Consider the following 22,296-nt stretch of genomic DNA (forward strand, 5'->3'; position numbering starts at 1 on the left):
AGTTAACTAACAGTTTTGGAACAGTAAGAGTAGGAAACACAAAAATCCTAAACTGATGAGCTCTTGTGAGTATAGCTCATTTATTTGTATATGCTAGGAAATGAACAATTTACAGACTAATTGAAACTTAAATGAGGTTTTTGAGGGCACTTCAATATTGAGTTGGTAAGGTATAGAGGTACCATCATGAAATGCATAATAACAAGACATCAAAAGAATGAAGACAGGATTGAGAACCCATGTTCTTAGAGATGCATACATTTTCAGATAATTAATAATAAAAATAGACTGGCTTTTTTTCCGAAGGTGTTCATATTCCTTACTAATTTCAATTAATGTGGTAATGCACATTAACCTGAAATATGGTGTTATTTTTACATTAGGAGTGCAAGCTTGAACAACTTAATCAAAGTTTTGAAGGTTTTGCTAGCTAACTACTTAGAGTTGAAAATAGAATTATTAGATATGCTCTTAACCTACCTGAGTAACGATTCTAGTTTTCCAATTTATCCTGTTTACTTGCCAGTATGTATTGTTTGTGTTCCAATTCACTGTCATATTTTGGAACAGATTCTTGTGTTAGATGCTTAAGTAATTATACTTGTGTTTTGATCATATTGATTCTGTTATAATAGAATCATAGAACGGCTTGAGTTTGAAGGTCACATAGCTCTAACCCTGCTGCTGGTGTCTACCACCAGATAAAGGTGCCCAGGGACCCATCCAGCTGACCCTGAGCACCCACAGCTTGTCAGGGCAGCTTGTGCCAGTGCCTTGCTGCCCTCTGTGTAAAGATTTCCTTCTTAATATCTAACTTGCATTTCTCTTCTTCTAGTTTGAAGCTATTTCCCCTTGACCTGTTATTATCAGACTGTATAAGAAATCTGTCTCCCTCCTGGTTATAAGTGCCCTTCACTTCATATGTTTCATAATTCTTCATGTTTCAGGGCAGTGGTGTAAATTACAACTGATAAAAGCTTGACATACCCTGAAACAAAACCTTAAGGGTTGGGTAGGAAGAATGTAATAGAGATTCAGGTAGTGATCATGCCCAGCCTTGAATAGTAATAGCATTAAACAAGAACACTTAAAACAAACAAAAAGGCCAAAACAAAACAAGAAAAACTATAGCCTGCTGCTCTGCCTTGGAGAATGAAGCTGAAAATGAATGGGGGCTTCAGCTGTTATAGTACCCCACAGTAGGAAGCTCTCAGGGTGCATCTTCTGCCTTTAACAGAAGTTAGTAACAATGTAATTGAATATTGACATGTGTTGAAGGTTTAATGCTGAATATATAAGCTCATAAACAATGGCTATTTGCTTCAAAAGAAGGGCTTAAAAAGCAGTTATGAAAGTATGTGCTGGATAAATGGTTCTTCTTGCACCTTGTATTGCTGCGTAATCATTATATCCTTGCCAGTTTTCCAAACAATTTTCCACACATCAGTTATTCAGAAAATACAGGAAAATCCAGCAAAATTGTTGTACAGGAACTATTGAGTCATGGCCTCAACCACTAATTGATCACTTGAGGCAAGTGCTGAGTCAGCTGTGGGAGCACAGGTGAAGGCAGTTCAGCTGTGTGACTGGAAGGGGTGAAGCCTGGTGGCACCTCTCTTAGACCTCATTTAAGGGCTGACTACCATTGGGGATTGATCTCTTTCTGGAGATCTCTCCCTTTGGAGTTTTCTGCTGCAAGGCTAGGACATGGGTGAGCATTTCACTTTCCTTTGATTATCTATTTCCACTGTGATAACCTTTCTAATTATACAACCTGTAAAATACTATCCTAACCATGCCATTCTGCTAACTGCATTTTTGTAGAGTTATGGAGCTGCTTTTAGGGCTCAACCTGTAGATGGAAATATTCTTGATGCTATGAAGTTCTCAATATTTCTTTTTAGATTTCATCTATACTATGTACAATTTACAAATTCAGCTGTAAACCTTCAACATTTTTCAATGCCATCTGTTTTTACATAAAAACTGACTTTTCTGGCAGAAAGATGACAGCATTCAAACACATGATATTGATATTTAATAGGACTGTATTGTCATCTAACATTTCTGGAAGGATTATTTTATATATTATATATTATTTACATATATATTATATATATTTTATGTATTATATATGTTATTATATATATTATAAATTTACAGTCATCTCCTTTTTTCCTTGCCAGTTACAAATTTGGACCACAACTTTGGATAGCCTCATTTGGCTCTCTATGAATGGATAGGCTGGGCAGTCCTCTGCTCCTTCCTGAAGTCTAATTTCCTTCATAGAAAGTAGAGAATGCCTGTGACAGAACTGAAGTTAAAACATGTGTGTGAAGCCTTCGGGAGCTTCATGAAAGATAGTGCTTCACACTGTATTACTTTCATGTGATGAGCTTTAGGAAAGTACTAGGTTTTCTTTTTTATGAGGGCCTATTAAATAGATAATAAACCTTGGCCTGAAACTAACCAGTGCAATTACAGACCAGCAGTATTCTACCAGCTTCAGTCAGACACATGTGAGATATTTATTAAGTGAAGATTAAAGACTAATGGCAACCCATGAGCTTGCATTAGGGGAAAGGTCTGTAATAGCTGTTGATAGCTGAGTGCCAGTTATGTATAATAGACCTGACATTTTTGTCCCCCCCTAATGTCTACTCTTTCCTCTCTCACTTTTCCCTTTCATACTGTGGCAGTGATTATAACCACAATGCTCTGTCCAGCCCTGAACAGGTAGGTCTATCTGTGTATTCTAGAACTGCTCGGATGATCTCTTTTTTTTTATAAGAATGTCAAAACATTCTGTGTACGAAAGACTACTGTAAATCTGAAGCAAGTTTTCTCTTTTATGGGCAGACTCTCACTGCTAGGTATCTGAATACTTGGGCAACATGCAGTTCTCAAATGCTTCATGCAAAAGGTCCAAGCCACCTACATACATCACTCATTTTTATTTTTTTTGAAGGCCATTCTTTCAGAAAAGCAATCATAGATACATTCAAATAAACAAAAAGCAGATGTCTTGGAGGGGAGGGGAGGGCAGGAAGAAGCACTCTTATTTCCATTCAGTCCTTTTTAACTGAAGGGCATTTCCATAAGAATCTCTTCTATGGTCTTTTCTAATGTTATTAGTGTCATAAGTAGTAAATCTGTAAGCTTGGAACTTGCGAACACAGCTGCTGGCCCTCAAATCATGTGCATTCAAAAGGAAGCTCAGTACTAGTCACTTATGTTTGTGTGGGAGAATACATACTGATTTATCAAGGGGTCATTCCAGTGAGTTAAAAAGTAAGGACTGAATATAAAGTAAGAGCTAACTGTGAAATGTATATCATAAACTGAAATTTTGGCTTGAAAAGAATGGTAGTAACAAAAAACAACAACATCAAAAATTTCTTTTTTGTTGATGCTGTTGCTTTCTGTTGTTGTTACTATCATTCTACCAAGAGTAAAAAAAAAACAACTGTCCTCTCCTCTGCTAAAAATTAAACAGCTTGATTTCTTTTATTTACAATTAATTTACAATTTACATTTACAATTAAAAAAAAAATCCCAGAAGGGTTTTTTGGTGCGTAGTTTTTCAAGCTTATTATGTATCCTTCAGAAGTTTGTAGGCTGCCCTGAAAGAAATGCCTCCTATTTGTATCTATTTCAGTTTCCATGGAAACAAAGCACAATAACACTTTTTGATAGAGCTAATTCTCAGCTACAAAATATTTTTTTTGACATAGTCATCAGCATTAGCAATACATTTTTGTCAGTGTTGAACAGGAGTTTGCATTCTACAATCACAAATTTTCACTAGCAGTGTTTTGAATGACCTTCTGAAGAGCATGTGAGAAAATTGCTTACTGTAGATAACGCAGTAACTGTGATCAAGGGCAGAAAGAACATAATTCTTTATAGTGAACTTTTTACTGGCTAGTGGCAATCTATTACTGATAGTTTGAAGCTGAAATGAATATCAGTTTCAGTGCAAGCTTGATCTTACAACATGCCTTTTGATTAATGCTACATCAGGCTGTTCACCAGAGGTTCAAACTCTTCCAAACAAGTGCTTTTAGATAAGGGCGAGTGAGTGGTGTTTCTGACAGATCAGTTTAGCATGTAGTTCAACTAATTCATCTTATTTGAAGAGTTTAGGGGGACACAACGGTTTTCTAGAGGCTTTTGATATGAGTGTGAATCCCATCTGTCCTCTTCTCATTTGCTTTTGAATCTATTCACCTCAGCCAGTTTAAGTTATTTGGGCTATAATTGGGTGCAAACTGGAAAATGGGAGGTTCCATCTGATCATGAGGAAAAAAATTTACTGTGATAGTGACAGAGCACTGGAACAAGCTGCCCAGAGAGGTGGTGCAGTCTCCTTCTCTGGGGATATTTGAAACCCACCTGGATGGTTTTCTGTGTAATGTCTTCTAGGGAACCTTTTTTTCACAGGAGTTAGAATAGATGATCTCCTCTCCCTTCCATCTTCTATGATTCTGTGGCTCTGTACAAAAGCTTGTGAGCACTTTTACTGTTCATCTTGCTCCTTTGCTTCTATTACTACTTATGGAATGATATGTAAGATTACAGAACAGAATAGAGGTGACATGACCAAAGTGATATCAAATAAAGAGCTCTGAAACAATATGGTTGGTTAATTCAACCAGTTTTTATTATTTTTTATGAAAACCTGTATTTCTATCATATATTTAAGCTTCTCTTCAGAATGATCCCTTAAGGAAGAAGTTTAGTGAAGGAAATTATGCCTTTTCACTCTGCTGTCATCTTTCAGCTGGCTTTTTTTTTTTTTTTTTTTTTTTTTTTTTTTTTTCCTACCAGTAACTTTGAGGTTTAGTGGGAAGCAGCATTTTGGAAGGAATCCCATGAAATCCCCTTAGCAATAGCTCAGGTCTCCTTGAAAAGCCTTTTATCAGAGATGAGCCTTGAAGTCTGTCCAACCTGAATATTCTAAACAGTAGGTTTTATGCATTTCATTTTTATATACGGGTGAGACTTGATGTGCAGTATAACATATACAGGAATACAGGTAAGTGTTGTAACAAGCAAATAATGTTAACATGAGCAATATCTGTGGTAGCTAAAATTAGAAGTTAGCACTCTATCTCACCAAGGCTCAGAGTATTGTTTTACTTATTCATATCAGCTGGTGTTAGAAAACAAAGTTAGAATTCAATGAAAATATGATTATTGTATATGGATAGGGCATATGGAGTGGCCTCATGGTGGCCTTCTAGTACCTGAAAGGGAACTTACAGGAAAGCTGGGGTGGGGCTTGTTTTCAGGGCATGTAACAACAGGATGAGGAGAAATGGTTTTAAAATGGAGGATGATGGATTTAGAGAGAGGACTATTGCCTCCCTCTCCCTTCTGCCACTCCTCTTTTGATGTAGCCCAGGGTGCCATTGGCACCCATTCTGGGCTACAGGAGCATGCAGTTGGCTCATGTCTAGCTTTTTGTCCAACAGGACACTCAAGTCCTTCTTGGAAGGGCTTTCTCTAGGAGTTGTTCTCCTGTTCTGTGTGCACATCTAGGGTTGTCCTAACCCAAGAGCAACACTTTGCACTTGGCCTTGTTGAACCTATTTAGGTTCTCATTGGCTCACTTTTCAGGCCTGTCCAGGTCCTTCTAGATGACATGTTTTTATGGAACGTCAATGCAACTAGGATACAATATAATGCAACTAGGATACAATGTAATACAACTGCATAACTTAGTTATCAGCAAACTTGCTGTGGATATGCTCAGTCCTGCTGTCTAGATCATTGATTAAGACGTTCAAAAGCATCCATCCCAAGATGGTCCCTTAAGGGTACCGCTTGTGACTGGCCTCCACCTGGGTATAGAGCCACTGACCACAAACAACCTTCTTGCTACAGCCATCCAGTTCTTTATCCACTGAATATTCCACCATTCAAATTCTTGTATTTCCAATTTAGAGATAAAGATATGATGTGGGACCACATCACACACCTTGCACAAGTCCAGGTAGATAATATCTGCTGCTCTTCCATTGTCTTCTGATGACATCACTTTATCTTAGAAGTCCACATGATGATAGGTGAGGTATGATCTGTTTTTGGTGAAGCTGTGCTGGCTTTTCTAAGATCATTTCCTCATCATGCATGTGCCTTGGCATCTCTTCCAGGAGGTACCTCGTTGTTAATCAGATATCTTTTCCTTATGTCTCATTCTAAAGCATTGCAGGAGCATGCCTGCATGGCTGAATTTGCAATTTTTACCATGCGTGTGTTTTAAATATGCAAGAAAATGCAGAAATCATCTTTAAGATGTGTTCTGTGAAGACAGCAAGGAGTACTAGTGCTTGTATTTATGTCTCATGTGGAGAAAAATGGTGAAGCAGTATGACTGACCAGAAAGGTTTCATCTTTTCCTAAAAGAAAATGACAACAATAGTGAAGCAAACAATGAGTTTGGGAATATAGTGTTGATTGGTTTTTTGTTTGTTTGATTTGGTATAATAATAATTGTGGGATGAAAAAGTCTGTGGCTTTTGGGGGGCAATATTTGATTGTGTGTAGACTTCATGATTCATCCTCTGTTTTTCGTTTGTAGTTTGTGTGATTTGATACAAGTTCTAGAATTCTGTAAGAAGTATGATATTATTTTAAATAGATTTCAGAGAAAGACTGGCAAATATTTCCTAATTTCATTGGACTTGTCCGTAAAAATGGATGAGATGCAACTCCCATCTTTAACTTTGTGTAATATCTGTGTTTTTATATGTATCTTTGTGTGCATTTGAAAGAGAGAAACCTTAAAATGGGAATAACATACAACCTCTTATTTCATATGGTAAAGTATACATAATTGTTTGTAAATATGCGAGATAAAAAACTGAAAGCTAGATGGTAGAAAGATGGTATCACAGGTTAACTAAATTTACCTATGCCAGTGACAGGGGGGAGCCACCCTGTAGGGCCCCCCCAGGCCTGGAAAGGAGAGGCAAAAGGGGAATGGGATAAAAACAGCTGCAATCTAAGGAGGAAAACTTATTTTACTAAATATGATATCGGAATACAAGATAACACAATATAATATAATATAATTGAGGCTAATAAATAAAATGAAACAGAGAGAGAGAGTCCCCAAAAACTGAGAGGCCTGCTGTGAACTCTAGGTGACACGGCTGGAACACTTCCCACTCTCCGAGAAGTCTCAGAGAGAGAAAACTCTAGCCTGGGAGCGAGATTATATAGTGTCCTGGTCCCGTGACTTCTCCCTGACCGTGATGTTCTCTGGGATATGTAGTCTTCTTCTGTGAACTGCACATTTGATAAAATTATCCATGCTTTACATGATGTTATGATGTGGAATACTGATAACAAAATTACAAAATTACAAAACCATGACAGATGGCAACAGGAAAGATGATTTGTAATAAAATCAGAAATTTGAACAAGATGTTCTCAAAGAGAAATAATGTGAAATAAGAGACTTGGTTAATTTTTAGTGGGGGGGAAAAAAAAAAAAGTTATATTTCTCATGTATTTAGGAAAAAAATCATATGTCAGGTTTGCAGAGATTCAGAATTAATTAAATCCTAACTGAAAATGGTGTGACTTTTGGATGTGATTGGTATCAAGGTGACTGTCCATTTTTGCTGGGAAGGGGTTGCAAAGTCACATTGTTGGCTTGAGCCTGGAGCTTTGCTTGTGTTTCTAGCCAGTGAGATTTCTATGACAGTGCGGTATTAGCTACTTTAAATTCACACAGTAATTTTCAGTCTGTAGTTGAGAGTCTGGTTATGAGCAGGAGCAGCAAGAAGCATGTGATAGCTTTTGATTTCAATAGGATTACAAATTTATATCTGAAATAGAACAAGAAAATTGATGAAGGATGGAAGATGATGAAAAATGATGCATATTTATATTAACTTTTATCATCATTCCAGTTTATTTAAATAAAAAGAAACGACAATCGTTTAAAGACAACTCAAAGCTTAAGAGCCAACTGAAATGTTATGATAATAAAAATTCAAAAATGTTTTTTTTCATGTTTTGTATTTTAGAATCTCAGACTCTTGAGAAACACACTTGTACATGCCTTCAAATTTCTTACACAGTGCTAGAATGATACAAGTATTAGTCAAATTAATCAAAGGCTCTTTTAGTACCTACAAGCTTGTTCATCCTATCTTATCCCATTCATCTTATTTAATCTTTGTTTTTCTTGTTTTCATGAGTCTTCCACATCCATGGGAGGTGTGCAGTACAAAAGCTGACAATCTAGTATATATATCAAATGTATGTTATTTATTGAAGAGACTGAAAGCTGGGATTCTGAGTCAGGAGTGGATTATGCCCCACTGAGAATTGTATTTTGCCCCTTGTGCCTGTCAATTTCTCGGTGTCCTTACTAGCTTTACCAACCCTTTGAATCATGAAGACAGAAGTTTCCTGTAGGGGTAAAGTGACATATGATTAACTAGTACATTCTCCATTCTGCCCAGCAGGGTGTGATGCAGTGCAAGGTAGTCTATAATTGCTGCTATATAAGGGAGCAAGCTTTGCTCATCCTCTAAGAGAGCAACAGTATAATCGGAGACAAAAATCATATTGGAGTTCTGACATTTAACATCATGTAGAGCTCTTGCAGCTTTCAAAATCATAATTATAATTTTCTTAAGGTAGTTGTTCGTGTTTTTTGATTGTTTGTTTTTTCAGTGATATCACTGTAGCAAAGCAATTTTTATAAGAAGCAGGGGAGACATCTTCACAGGCTGCACTACTCTTTGTAAAAATTCAAGCTCCATGGCTGCTATGTTAAACATAATACTTCACTTTAATTTTCCATTGTATTCATCACTACATATCGTTCTCTTCAGTACATTGTGTATGTTTTTCAGCATCCTATTTATTTATATGGACAGAATTTTGGGCCTTTCTTTAAGATTTCTGTGCGATGTCCTTTAAGTTCTTTTTTCGCACTGAAGTAGTTATGGCTACAGTATAGTCAGGGGAAATAACTGTGTACTTTAAAGTCAGGTGTGTCAGAGTAGGGACAACCAGATAGCTGTTCACTGCCTGGGAGCAAGTGAAATTGGAGCCGTGGACTAAGGCAGCATCCCAATGCACTAGGGGTAGTGTCTTGTTCTTGGAAAATATTTGCCGAGTCTCATTATTTATTCTGTCAAGCTTCTGCACTGTTTCTTTGTGGTCATATGACAGATATGACAACAACACGAAGAGTACTGACCCGAGGACATTCTTCTCATGTTTTCAGAAACCATATCTCTCCAGTCATGGAGAAGGAAATAAATGCCCTGATTTGAAATATCCATGCTTTATAAATGAAAAATAATTTTAAGTATTGAACATTCGTTACAACATCCAAGTAATTTATCTATGAACTGAACAAGAAATAGTACTATGATTTATGAGCTTATTTCTTTCTGAATGTGGTCAGTTTTTTTTTTCACATTTTCTGCTGAGAATAGATGGGATCAGATATGCGTGAATTTAATTTAGCAGGTGGATACTGGTGTTAATGGCATCACATAGAACTTGAATTTGCTTCACCATTTTTTCTTCGTAACATACAGATCTATCACCAGTATCATGTTGAAAAAAAGCATGTAAGGAATTCTGTGTATTTTCAGCACTGTATGATAAGTGTTCTGTCCTCTCTGTAGGTATTTTTTCCTTTTATTTTATTTATTTATTTATTTATTTGTTCTCACTATCCTTGTTAACTCAGCATTTCCTACCTCCCATATGAGGAAAAGCTGAATGCCAGGATTCTTTGGTCTGATAAAGAGAAGGCTGAGAGGGCATCTCATCGCTGTTTATAAATATTTCAAGTGTGGGAGCTAAGTGGATGGGGTAGACTCTTTTTGGTGGCAAGCAACAATAGAACATGGGGCAATGGGCAGAAACTGGAATACAGGAAGTTTCACAACATGAGGAAAAACTTACCCACTGTCAGTGACAGAGCACTGGAACAGATTACCCAGAGAGGCAGTGGATTCTCCTTCTGTGTCGGTATTCAAGACCCATCTGAATGCTTACCTGTGTCACTTGTTGTAGGGAACCACCATTAGCAAAGAGCTGGACTTGCTGATCTCTTGAGGTCCCTGCCAACCCCTGCAGTTCTATGATAGCTCTCAGAAGCCTGTCCTTCCTGGGCTGTATTTGCCGTTCAGGTGTTTTCTGCTATTTTCTACTGCTTTGTCTAAATGTGAATATATGTTGAGCACAAAACCAAGAAACAGCAGTCATGGGAAGTATTAGAGTATTATTTAAAAAAAAAAAAAAGCCTAAAAATGTACAATGATGTATGATTTTTATGGTATTTCATAATATAAATAATACAATGGTATGAAAGAACTTTATAAGCTTCTCCTGTCCAGTAATTTGCCTCTAGAAGTACTTCATAAGATGGCCAGGTTAAAACAGATGCTTACACTGGTAACTGCAAATGTGAAGTGAGAAAATACTGCCACTCTGATTTCTTTATCACCTGTTTTGTTCTTTGATTTGCACTACCTTTTTACTCTTTTAAATAGTTACACAGTCAGAATGATCATGCTGATTGAGACCATGTGAGTATCTAGCCTTGCCTTTACTTATTTCTGCAAGGTTAAATAATGGATGCAACGTTCTTTTTTTTTCTCTCTCTCTCTCTCTCTGCCTCAGCATATGGTCCTTTTCATGGCAAGGCACAGATAGTTTCTCTCTACTGACTTATCGTTCATGCTTGTCACGCAAAAAGGCAACAATTATGAGCATCTTCTCCCTAAAATCTCAGCATGATACATCTTGAGCTTACAGCTAATTTTTACTTGAAAACATTCACAGAATGCTAACTTCGTATATTGTGCAGTTAAGTCCTTTGAGATCATCAGCATATTACATTTATTGTGAAAAAGGTTAAAAAAAATGCTTTGTAAGTATGTTACATCTAAATCTTTAAAAATTGTAAGATAACTTAGAGATAAATGTACACAGGCATTTTACAGTGTGTCAAATACACACCTAGAAGTCGGTGAAATTGCACTGACAGTTTTGGCTTGGCATTTCCACACTGAAAGGAATGATGAATGTGCTCACTGCCTTATGCTCCTAGTAAATTCTGAGCTCCATAGGATTACTCTTATTCAGTTAAACTTTAAAACACTTTAAGATAAGAGATGATTCTAGCCTATATAGAGTGCTCTGCAAGTGTATATACTACAGATTATTACTGCGCTTTAAAGTTTGTGAAGGTAGGAAGCTGTCAGGAGACAGTTGGGTATCTATTCAGTTCACTCCATCAAATATAGTACTTTAAAATTTCAAGATTAGCAATCTTCACCTACCAACTGCTGAAGGACAGCAAAGCTTTTACAGATTTCATTTCTAGTGCATATGACAGCATCAGTGGATTTGTCACACTTAGCAGTGGTTTCTTTCTGAAACTCTTTGACAGAATTGGGAAGCACTGGACTATTTCAACATTAGCATTAAGAGAAGTCTACCCATAACTTGTAACTTTTCACTGTATTCTGAATATGGGTGAAAACATCAACAGTAAATTTCAAGGACGCTTGTGCACTGTGAGCCAAAAAATACAACAATGGGGTTCTTAGGATGTTCTGGAAATTGAGTTACAAAGTTCAGCATTGTAGATCATACTCCATTTTCAAATGTGTACAAATATTTCAAGCTATTGGAGATTCCTAGGATAACGGTCTTTTACTTAAGAACTTGCCAAAGTAAACTTGCCAAGGTAAAGTAGAAGGGGGATTTCAACGTGATCAATTTCTCTTCCTTGAAATCAGGTACATGTACTGTTTTCAAGTAAAATATCATTGATGTCCCAATAATGTGACTGTTTCTTTTCTTTTCTTTACTTCTTTTTTTTTTTTTTTTTGTAATGCCTTATGGTTTCCCTAAGAAAGAGTGGAAGAATCAATGTGTTTGCTATGTAGCCTGCTGTGCTGCTTACTCTGCAATAATAAGCCATATAGAACTAGATTGTGCAGCTATACGTATCTTAATGTGTAAAAAAAAAAGAAAAAAAGAAGTCTTCATGTATTTTTTTCTTTTTAATGTAATTGAAAGAAATATTTCTTACTGAAAAACAGGAAGTGATTCTCAAAAGGTAAGACAGAAATTTTATACCATATTAAAAATCTGGGTTAAAAGAACTAGTTCCCAGATAAAACAGAGTAACATTTGCATACCTGTAGAAATGAAGTGTGGGGGACAAACTGGCAAGTGATATACTTCTAAATGGACCTTTCATTATAAGCAGGAGGGTAGCCATGGTCTCTTCTACAAAATAAAAGTAAGAAACTGCCAAAATTTGACTGATGCCCTGAGTTCAGAAGAGGATGGAATTACCTGACTGAAGTTCTCTTGTAAATCTTGGCCGGTTAAAATGGAAGCAAAGTTGCATCTTGAGTTGGTTGCTTCTAGAATCATCAGGGCACATATAAATTACTTAGCAGGTTCTGATAATTTCTTCTTTGGAGAACTCTGTGGCAATCTAACATACACAACAACAGCTGAACAGACTAACATTGTGCAAAAAAAAATCAAGTGTCAGCTTTTTATGGGGAGGAGGGGAAAGAAGCAGTATAGAGTTGCTGAATCACAGAATTGTATACAGGGTCCACTGATGTTAGAGACTTCCTGCAGTAAGACTCAGGTGCTGGAACAGGATGTTCAGGACAGTGGTCATGGCACTAAGCCTTCTGGAGTTCAAGTGTTTGGACAATGCTCTCTGACAGGTTTTGAATTTTGGGTGATCCTTTGTGGATCCAGGAGTTGGACTTGGTGATCCTTGTGAGTCACTTCCAGGCTAGGATATTCTAAGAATTTAAGGCTCTTTTATTGTTTTCTTTGTTACATTTACCATCCAGAATGCTGGTCTTCTCCCTTCTGGAAGCTTTAAGTCATCAGCATTTAAAGTCTAGAGGTCAAGAAAACATAACATGGTTTATTGTACTGTGTCATCTTTTTCTCTTTTTGATTTGCTCGCCTTATAGTAAGCAGTGAACCTTGGTTGTAGTGCCTCAAATATATGCAGATCATCCCAGATGTGATAGTTTTCAAGGGAAAACTTGTGGCATTAGTTTTTCCTCAGGGATATTTTAGAAACCATGTCTTCACCTGTGGGATGAATTGAGGGTATTTGAGAATGGTCCTTTCTGTCTATATGGCGAACAAACAGACAATATGTGATTTAATAAGCAGTATGTTTTAGAACATGTCCTCTGAAGGAATAATTTTGCTTTATAGATTTGTAAATGTTTAGCAGATTGGTTATCACCATATTCCCTAAATGAAATAGGTTTTCTTTTCATTAAGAATTCATTATGATTGATATAAATGTAGCATATAAAATTACCTCCCACTAACCAAAGTGGTTAGCAGATGGAGGGGGATGAAGCTTGTTGCCTGAAACTCTGGGAAAGTAACATAATATCAAAAAGAGCAATAACAAACACACCTATTATGAGTTTTCCACATGAATAAAATTTTGGATAGAAAGGAAGTAATTGAAGTGCTGAAGTTTATTGTAGTAAGATTCAAACATTTTCTTTTTTTTTTTATCAATTAGTAGAACACTTGTCTGGTACTGAAAACTGACATTAGGTGTAAAATAATTTGAGATTAGTTTGCAGAAGCTACTTGCTTATATCTATGCTCCAAATCTCTCACTGCATCACTGCATGGAAGGCAGCTGGAGAACTTAAGTACAGGACTAGAAGATGAGAAGAGGAAGAAGATGAAAGTGTAGCATAAATAAATAATTAAAATCCTATAAATTGAAAAGCTTATAAAAATATACAGTCATGTGAATGTAAATAACTCTGTATGAAAAAGAGAAACTCCAACTTTGGAATAACTGGATTATTTTAATACTTTTTAAGAATCACAGAAGACATAAATTGAATATACAACACATCAGAATACAAATACCATAAGGAAATTTATTGTCAACAGGAACTACTTGAAAGAAAATCTTTCGACTATTATTTTGATTGATTAACATGTTACACCATTTGATTTTTTTTTGTGTGTGTAAATAGCTGTTGAAGGAAAAGAAGCATTTTATTTATTAGTAAGTCTTGTCAGCAGTACTCTAAGCTTCAAACAGATTTATCTGTAATTTATTTAGATCTAAAGTTTAGATCTGGTTTTACATTGTGTTCTATAAGAAAAAGGTAATTTTTCTATTAGAATTTAAGGTTAATTCAATATACTTTTAATGGATATTTCTCTCCCGTCAGAAGGGGTTAAAACACTATTTACTATACTTTCTTAAATGCTCCCCATCTAATCGCATAAAATCATATTTCTCCTCCAGCTCCTTTTTTGAAGTAGTCTTAAATATTCTTGTTCTAAGGACTTGTTCACATGTTGAAAGATGCTCAGTTTCCATCAGAAAGTTTACTGTCGGGGGAAGTGAGTAAGCTGAACAATTCTCAATTATCTGATAACATGACAAAAAAGTTGTTTATAAAGCAAAATAAAGCAGTGCTGTCCGGATAACTACAGCACAAACAATGAAAAGACACTAGGAATACATACCACCTAAAGGCTGTTTTTTTTTGGAAGTGGCTGTAGCAATGGTGGAGGCCAATATTTATCGAAGCATGCCTTTGAAACCAACAAAACAGCAAAACAAAGATGATAAAAAAAACTCCCCAAACCTAATTCTTTAATCTCAGTTCTTTATAAATCAAATTCACTGGAGCTTGGGCTTTGCCTGCAGTAGCCACCTGAACTCAATACATGTAAAAGTAACTTAGAGTGTCTGCATGTGTGTTGAATAGCTGAGAATGTATCCTTTTGAAGTTAGTAGTCTGGCAACATGTTCTTTCATGGAAGCTGCTTTCTGTCACAAGTAAGAATGTGGAGTCTTTTTTAGTTTGGGTTTTTTTTTTCAGTAATATTTAATATAACCTTAATAGTAGAAGTAAAAATGTTGATTTCTCATTAGTAGTAATGATTACTTTGGATGGAGAAGTGACACACTGTGAAAACTGCATCTTAACTGGCATCATCTTAGTTGTCATTGACCCACATAACAGAATCCTGTTCCTGAATAGACTGGATTATGAAGTTTGAGGGGTGGAGAGGAGTTATTTTTATAACAGGATCTGTTGTTACGCACTAAAGGAAAGTGCCCTATATCTGTCTCTGCCAGCAAAATTCAAACTCAGCAGTTTGATATGACACTAATTTACTTGCTGAGAGATTTAGAAAGCTTCATAAATAGCAGAACAATATGATTAGATAGTACTTCTGTTGATTCAATTACAACTGAGGATAAAGATACTAAGAAAAAAAAAAAAGAAACTGTTCAAGCTGGAATTAAGCTTTCTTAAGGGAATGGGAAAAAGTCAGCAGTGATGGAAGAGAAGCAATAAATCTCTACTTTGACAAACAGGGAAACAATTTGAGTGCATTGCCTCAAAATACACAATTCTGGACACATGGCATTCTTGTTTCTAAATTTATATTATGATTATATTGAAATATTTTGATATTATTTCGTTTGATTTCCACGTAATTTTTGTCCTTTAATATGGAACAGGCTATGAAGTGGATCACATCCTCATAAATGTGTCCAGGATACTGTGCAGGCTTTTTTGATATCAGTGTTATTGTGCTTTTTTTTCCCTTTAATAATGAGTGTCACCAGTTCTCTGATGTCTGTTTTTAATCCAAGCAAGTCAGGAGTTTCAAACTAATGCTCAGCATACAAATCTATTTGTAAAATTCAGCCTTACATTACAGATTCAACTTGCTACTTGTCTGCAATGGACAGTTCCACCTCCAGTCTTCCCTTTTAAAACTAATAATTTCCTGTATGGACAGAAGTCTTTTGTCCAAAAGCTCTGGAGGTTTGGTATACCAAAGATCCCATTCAGTATTCTGTCAATACAGTCTACTCAATTCAGAACAATTCTTTAAATTCAGACCTCAAAACTGTCACCTTGCAAGTGATTTATGGTATATAATCTGCCAAGACTTTTTGCCCTTTTCTTCTATTGGGTCTTCTCCACTCTGTAAAAGTACAGTAAAACTCACCGAGTGTGAGAGATCATGAAGAAAAGTACTACTGTACTGAGTGCCTGCCAATGTATAGAGAAGGTTATTTCAAAAGTTGTGTTCTAGAAATAGCTGTAACAAATATTCAAATACTGAATGACATTTGGTCCTGTCAAGGACTGTAAGCTTTGCTCAACACAAGAAGTATTGAGCTTTTTCCTGTTCCTAATCACTAAAAATTTGCTGTTTGAAATGTTACAATACTAATTATTATTTACTCCTACCTTTTTTTTTGTTGTTGTTTTTTTAATATCAGTTTAAACTAATAGTGAATATGTATCTAGTTTAAAAATTACTCTGGCAAATTGCAAACATTTGTGTCCTACTTAGATTGTTTTCTGACTTCTGATTCTACTGATTGTTTTTTGTTTGGTTGTTTTATTTCTCAGTGTTTATTTATTTCATATAAATGAAAGGAGAAAAGGGTGACCTATTTACTATTTTTCTTTTAATTTCTGTATTTTCCTAATTTGAGCCATTACGGAATTTATTGGATAAGAATGATTGAATGGGATGATAGAAAGGCTTTCATAGATTTTTTTTCTATTGTGAGATTCCATAAAGGAAGAAGTTTTTGTTGTTTTGAAGTGTGTCTAACTGATAAATAGTCTGAATAACTATCTCTGGAAACAAAATATCTTTTATGAATACAGATGAAGGAATATAGATTTAAAAAAAGAATAGAGGTATTGTGTTTAAAAGTAGGTCTTAAAGAATGAAGTCAACTTTTTAATATATTTATGTTTAGCAAAGTTTGTGCTTTTATCTTTTTGACACTTGGGCATAAATGTATCCACATTACTGAGATAATAAAGGAATAAAATAAGCATATTTACAAAGGAGTAAGGAGTTTTTTTTTTATGGGAAACTCTTGATGGTATTTATAGGAAAGCAGAAGGAAAAAAAAACCCAAAAAACTCTTATTTGCAAATATGTTTTTATGTGGTTTGAAGAGATCTGAAGTAGAGCTAAGCCAGTATTTGCTAGCAATTGTGTTGAGGTTGTTACCTGCCATCCTTATCGTAATGTTTATTCTTAGTAGTGCCTCCCTGTAGAAAGATAATGTCACAGAGCCTCAATATGAGGCACTGGAAGGGGAGAAAGTCCTTAATAACTTACAGATTTGGGATCTTGCCTGCTACTGTTTCCTCTGAGGGCTTACTGTAAGAGGTTAGTGGCCAAATCATGATGGAGAATCACAGGTTGTTTGGCTGAGGCTATTGAGTTTAAGCAGTTCTTACTTGCTGGCAGGGGAAAACTTAGCTGGCAACAGAGCTATCATCATTAGTGCTGGAAAAGCTCTCTTGAAATGTCCAACATGTGGACACCTTCAAGCCCACATGCTGAGCTATGATTGCCATTAGATAACAATTACAGTGGTTGTCATTAGTTATGATAACCATTAGAAAGATGTCTGACCACCCTGACAGCTGCTGAAAGTGGCAGGAGAGTGACTGTCACAGAAGTTCTATCAGAGATGATTCATAATATTATTACTGTTGACTGTGTTGATTTCCAAAGCTGCTAATTTACTGTCCTTTCCTTTTCTTGTCCAAAGTGAAATTGATGATAAATGTGAATGGACTTAGCATTTGAAAATCTGTAATTATCTCTCTGAGAGGGAATCTAGATTGTGTAAATTCTTCAGTTTTTTCTGGCTGGATCCCCAGTATCCAGGAACATAAAACTCTGAACTTTTGTCGGCTATGGAGAAGATCAGTGTATAGCATTTAATGCAGATGGGACTGAGTATATGAAAAAAGAGCTGTGTTGGGGAAGGGCAGGTAGGTTAAAGATCACATCCTTCTGGTGAAGCACTTTCTCTGAATTTCAGCCAAGGAAGTTATTATTAAGTTTAACTGTGGGCAGATGCTTCCTCAGGAAATTCAGCAACAGAATGTTCCATCAGTGCTGAGTGAATCACAAGCATAAATATATGAGTGAACTAGAATCAAATGATATTCCTTAATAAGAAAATAACAAAGCTGTTATTCTATTGTAACTGATCTAATATACTGAAGTCCATTCTATCTTCTGCCTTGGTTTGTGCCCCGCAGAAAGGGTGCTTAGTGAAGTGCAAAGGCTGCTCTGAAAGTAATGCCTCTGATTTTATTCTGTTGGCCCATGGCATCAGAAGCAATTGTTGGTGTTACAGCAGTAGAGGTCAAACCTCTCCACCAATATCCCGTTACTGCACACAGAAGGCAGCAGAGAGGCAGTCTGACAAAATGGTGTCTAACATGGAAGTGCATATGAATGGAAGTGCAAAATTACAGAGACCAAACAGTGGATTGGAATGCAATGAAGCAGTGGATGGTACACTTCAGCAGTTGTGACTGTGACCTCATCCAATTTACTTTGTATCTATTTCATTCCAACAAATGCGTGGTGCCAAAGCTGACAAAGCTAAGGACTGAGACAACCTTTAGGTATATATATAGGTATCCTGCTGGTTGATAGATCTCTTTGCCCTCTTGGCATTTTCTCTTGATAAAAAAGACAACCCCCAGAAACTTTACCATTGAAGTGATGCACTGTATACCTGTCACAGAGAAATGCTTCAGTCACACAACTCTGTCTTATGTGAGCTTCCTCCTTGATAAATGTTATTGCTGAAAATGCTGGAGGGAACTTAGGGCGTTTAGAATCATTATCAGTATTTGATCTGGGGTGTAACCTGTTTGCAGCTGATTGTTTAAGTGCTGTTAGGTTTTAGATTTATATTCAAAACATTTATTTGAGGAGCATCTTAGTAGAAGCTAATACGTGTTATCTGAAAGTATTCAAATATTGAAGTTTTGCTGTGTATAAGTAGCACTGCCATACTTCTGTGTGCAGTGGAAAACTATTGCATACTAAATGTGGATCCTAGTTGCTGAGCTTCCATTACTAGTATTTTCACAACGAGTGTAATTGGAAAAAATATGCCTAGAATGAATTGTCTCCAATTCACTGAAAAATCTGCATTGTGTTCACTGGCCTACAGGGAATTTCACTGCTGAAAGTTAAGTTTAACAGGAGCATCTCTGAGTTTTTATGCAGATTCTGAAAATCAGACGGTAAAAAATGTGTTATTGCCTCTTTTTTTGTACACCTATGAGTGTTTTCTTTATCTGTCCCTTTATAAATTTACATTGTCAACAAACTACAGGTGTGCACTTCATAAGCTGGTGTTATAAAGAGACACTTAAAAAACATTTATGAATTCATTAAGTGATTAAATGTTTTAATACAACTGCTTTTATGCATCTCAAATCTATACTATAGCTGCATAGTGTGTTTTTGACACAGTTCCTAAAGAATTAGGATTAATGAGCTTTGGCAGAAGTCATATGTGTGAGTCACTAAGCTGAAAATCACTACATGTGCTGTAGCACATCACAAATATGCGATAGAATCATATCACAGAATGGTTTGGGTTGGAGAAGACCTTAAAGGTTATCTAGTTTTAATCCCATTGCCATAGCAGGATTCCTACCATCTAGATCAGGCTGTGCAGGACTTCATCCAACATGGCCCTGAATGCCTCCAGAAATGGGGTATCTACAACTTCTCTGGGCAACCTGTGGCTTTTTGTTCATCTTTTTGTCCCCCAAGCTCTTCTCTGAAGGTCTGCACTCAATGAGTTCTTCTCCCAGTTTGTATACACATCTGGGATAGCACTGATGCAAATGCAGCACCTTGATCTTGGCCTTGTTGAACTTGATTAGTTTTTTTTTTTAAGACCACTGCTCAAACCTGTCCAAGTCTCTTTGGATGGCATACCTTCCATTCTGTCAACTGCACCACACAGCTTGGTGTCAGCAGAAACTTATTGAGTGTGCACTCAATCTTATCATCTGTGTAACTGATAAAGATGTTGAAAAACACTGGTTCCAAAAGAGTGAGGAACACTACTCATGAGTGGCCTTCATCTAAACGCATACTGGATAACCACAACCCTCTGGCTGCAACCTATTATTTAACCACTAAATAGTCCAGCCTTCAAATCCACATTCATGTGAAAGAAGCAGAGAAGAATCTTAGCACCAGTATTCCTCTTATTCATACTACTAATTTTATTACTATTGATAGAGATTTTACATAAAGTGAAATGATTTTGAAGACTGTCTAAAATTTTGACTTTTATGTTACCCAGAGCTCTGTCCTGTTCTTTCTGTATTACTACCTGCCTTACTATGTCTCACATGTAAATTTTGGTGGCTTTTATAATTTTATTGGATCTGTGCAGCATTTGAATGGCAGAGATTTCTTGTGCTGGGCTGCAGAAAGGATTGCAGGCACCAGAATTACTCATCAGCACTCAGGCAGTTAAATCCAAAACAGGGTTTCCAATGTTCTTGGAAGAATCTTCCAGAACATTGGAAACCCTGCTGAGCTATTGCCTGGTCCCTAAGGAATCTAAACTGTGAAAGGACTCTAATTTCAAACTCTAGGAAAAACTTTGACAGTGATCTATGGCCTTATGTCCAACTCATGTTCAGGCCCAACTGGTCTTAAGAAAATTTTGTCTACTGAAGTTTCTTGACAATCAGGAAATAAATACACCTATGTGCTCATCAGACCTAGTCAGAAGTAAGTTTCCTGTAAAATGCAGTGGTCAACACTTGTTTTTGATATCTCTTCCTCCTCCCCACTGCTGTTGTAAAATGCACCCAGTAAAGGGCAGATTATTCTGTCATGTATTCTAATACTTATTCTACTGCATAAAATACATATATATAAATATATGTAAATAAAATAAATACTGCACAAAATAAATCTTTGGTAAAGCGACAAAAATTGAGCTGCCACTACCACCTCCTCATTAAGCTAGTGAGAAATTTCTTTTTCTGCTTAATTGCTAATGTTGAACATTTTATCTATATATTTCGTTGTTCTTTGTTAATGTCATAGTGGGTAAAAAGCGTTCACCTAAAAAGTCAGAGCTCTAAAGATTAGGTGTTTTTTGAATTGCAGGTAACTTTTTGCCCTACCTCATACATTTGTAAAAGTTCTTAAAAATATATCTTGCATACAAGGCTATAATATCCCTAGTGACAACAGTTATCCTGTTTTCCTCCAAGACAATTAAGCAAAAACTGATGGATTTTAACTTAAAAATAAGTTGGCAGCATGATTGTTTTAAGATTGTCTAAATATCATGACTTCTTATTATCAGTGAAATTTGCCTGTGTCATAATTACCACATCTTAATTGTGTTGTGTAATATATCCTTTAAAGTTATATAAATAACTTCATATTTTCATTTTTCTTCCAGAATCTGCTTTCCTCAGAGTATCGATTGAACAGGACTCTAAATGAAAAGGAGAAAGCCTTTAATTTTTTTCATGAACTGTGTGGTTTTGGGTTTTGACTTACAAATCATCTATATCATGCTCTAAAAACAGAATATTAACTTCTTCATAACCTTTTCAGGTTTCTCAGTAGTATAGCACAAGCACGGTTTGGGCAATTTGTTGTTAAAATTCTCTGTGCGAGGATCTTGATTTGTACCTTGCAAAGGGAGAAGGAAACTACATCTCCCGGTGGTTTTGGCTGCAACTGTGAACCCTGTGTTTTAACAGCTCAGACCTTCAAAGATCAAGTAAGATCTCCACAAATCCTGGCTGCCTGTCAAGAACACACTTTGAAATTACTGGATTGCCATATAGAAGAAACCAGTAGAGAATCCACTTTTACAGCTCAGCATCCAGCCGTCCTCACATTTGAAAGGTGTCAGCTGGCCGTTATTGCTACAGTGGTGTTATGGACTGATGCATCTCTATAGACCTGGACAACATTCATCTTACATCCTGACAGGAGAAGATTCTCATAGACTGGTGTGTGATCACACACTTAACACTTCTGCTGAGGTAAGGTACTAAGGTGCAAAGATAACTGTGAATCTAAGTAACCTCAAATGTTGTATTTGCAGTCTAAAAAAACTTGTGCCTCATTGATACTTGCATCTCTCTTCCTCAGTTTATTACAAAGAGAACTAATTAAAATAATGTCTAACTGCCCAAATGGTTTAAAAGCAGAACTGGAAACTGTATTTACTGCACAGTCATGTTGGTGTTTGTATCAGTAAAGCTGTTATACATTTCATTTAAATTGAAAATTAATATTTATTAGCTAACATTTGTTAAAATGGAGGCTTTAGTCTAAACCTATCTCAAGTATCTTTTCAAGCAAAATCATTATTTAGATGAAATGGCATTTGTTTTCTACTTT

The 22,296-nt window shown here is 36.1% G+C and overlaps 1 long non-coding RNA gene across 2 annotated transcripts in view; it reads left to right on the top strand.

Moving 5' to 3' along the window:
- Positions 1 to 22,296, top strand: part of LOC107313320 — a 47,232-nt gene that overhangs the window by 18,986 nt on the left and 5,950 nt on the right. Inside the window, exons 1-2 of one of the 2 annotated variants that reach the window (XR_001554922.1) lie at positions 1,648 to 1,711; positions 21,341 to 21,935. This is a non-coding gene — a long non-coding RNA (uncharacterized LOC107313320). Of the gene's footprint in view, positions 1 to 1,647; positions 1,712 to 21,340; positions 21,936 to 22,296 lie in introns of those variants that run through there. The other variant, XR_001554921.1, reaches the window with a different exon arrangement.

Source organism: Coturnix japonica, chromosome 4 (genome assembly GCF_001577835.2).
Source record: "Coturnix japonica isolate 7356 chromosome 4, Coturnix japonica 2.1, whole genome shotgun sequence".
NCBI classification, from domain to species: Eukaryota; Metazoa; Chordata; class Aves; order Galliformes; family Phasianidae; genus Coturnix; species Coturnix japonica.